The following is a 1,484-nucleotide window of genomic DNA, read 5'->3' as shown; positions in this document are numbered from 1 at the left end:
AAAGAGGAGGAAGAAGATGCGGGAGGGCAGAGGAGGAGGGAGGGAGGGAGGAAAGGGGAGCGCAGCTCGGCCCGGAAACTAGGTGAGTTTGGCATCAGAGCCGAGGGACAGGAGCCTGCGACGCCGCTGCAGATCAGGGCTGAGTATCTCGCCTCTCTCTCTGATGGGATTCCCGTCCACGCCGTCTCGAGCCTGCTGCGTCCCAGTCCTCAGCCCTCGCCCAGGTTCACTGCAGCTGTTCAGAGGTCCCCAGGAGCTGCTGCTTGCGAGCCTGCTACTGCAGGGATCTATGGTGAGCAAGGCTACCTGGCGAGGGGCGGAGGAGGGGGGAAGGCTGAGGTGCATCCTTGGGGGGAGAAGTAGGGGGCCCTGGCTGTGTCGAGGCAAAAGGTGCTCCCCCCCCCCCCGGTGGTGGTGCTAGAGGTAGGGATGCTTGCGCTGAAAGTCACTTCCATATATGCCACTGCCTCTACCCGGACCACTTTCTCCGTCCGGTGGCCCCGGGCGATTTCCACGTTTGGTAGATTCGGGGCAGGAGAAGAGCGGAGACGAGAAGGCTTTAGTTGGAGGTCGTTGGGAAAGACCGTGGGGTCTTGAGCCGAACACGTCGCTCGTGGACTAGCATTTGCGATTTCCCGGCGGGAAGGGCCAGGAGAGAAAGGGGAGAGGTGGCTCTGAGGTCCGGAGAAAGTGAGGGACCTGAGGGGCGTCGAGGTGTAGAGAGGGCACCTAACCAGGGCTAGTCCCGCGGTGGTGAGCGCGGTTCTCCTGCTTCTGGAGCGTGCGCGCCGCAGGAGGGCTGCGTCTAGGGGAGTGTCACCCGACCCGGCCCCCAGCCGGCGAAAGCCCCTGAAAGCTGGCGAACCGCTGCTGCCCAACGCGCCTCCTGCACGAGCTATTCTCGTGGGCTTGCAGCATCCAAGGAGCTGTTCCTCTATCATTTCACGGTGTAGGGTCTGTAGGGACGACGGCCGGGATGCTAGCCGCCCCGGAAACGCAGGTTCCTGCGGTGTCGTGTCCTTTGGAGAGTTGCTGGCGAGATGCACGGCGGACGCGTGGCTCTTAACTGGCCCTCCCGGCTCAGAGCCGACGGGAAAGTGTCCCGGGATTCGCGGGTCCCTGCGGACCCCTCCCCGCGGGAGCTGCGCCCGCGACCTTAGAGGGTTCCCGGGCACCATTTGGTGAATGGTTTGTGAGGGTAGCGGTTTGTGAGGATCGCGTTTTGTGGGCTGAAGGCTTTGTGAGACGTTAAAACCCTCAGACATTGACTTGGTAAACTGAGGCCACCTCTGAACAAACTTTGGCGTTGGGCGAAAACTCGGGCAAGGAAGTAAAGGACGAGTTGCATCCCCGCCCCTCAAGAAAGAGTTCTGGAGGCGAAAGTGCTTTTCGGCTTTTATCTTTTTAATTAAGAAAACTGGGGGAAAAAATGTGATTAGAGACGAATCCTTCTGAATCCGAAGTTGAAACACAACCCGCTCTTC

General features: G+C 60.6%; 1 protein-coding gene across 2 annotated transcripts in view; it reads left to right on the top strand.

Annotated features, from left to right (window-relative positions):
- Window positions 1-25: 25 nt before the first annotated feature.
- Window positions 26-1,484, top strand: part of BMP4 (bone morphogenetic protein 4) — a 6,986-nt gene continuing 5,527 nt past the window's right edge. The window contains exon 1 of one of the 2 annotated variants that reach the window (XM_007445968.1): window positions 26-82. The gene's annotated coding sequence lies outside the window, so the exon portion shown is untranslated. Of the gene's footprint in view, window positions 293-1,484 lie in introns of both variants that reach the window. The other variant, XM_007445967.1, reaches the window with a different exon arrangement.

Source organism: Lipotes vexillifer, unplaced genomic scaffold (assembly GCF_000442215.2).
Source record: "Lipotes vexillifer unplaced genomic scaffold, Lipotes_vexillifer_v1.1 scaffold43, whole genome shotgun sequence".
NCBI classification, from domain to species: Eukaryota; Metazoa; Chordata; class Mammalia; order Artiodactyla; family Lipotidae; genus Lipotes; species Lipotes vexillifer.
The sequence above is the reverse complement of the archived record's forward strand: the minus strand, read 5'-3'. Positions and strand labels throughout refer to the sequence as shown.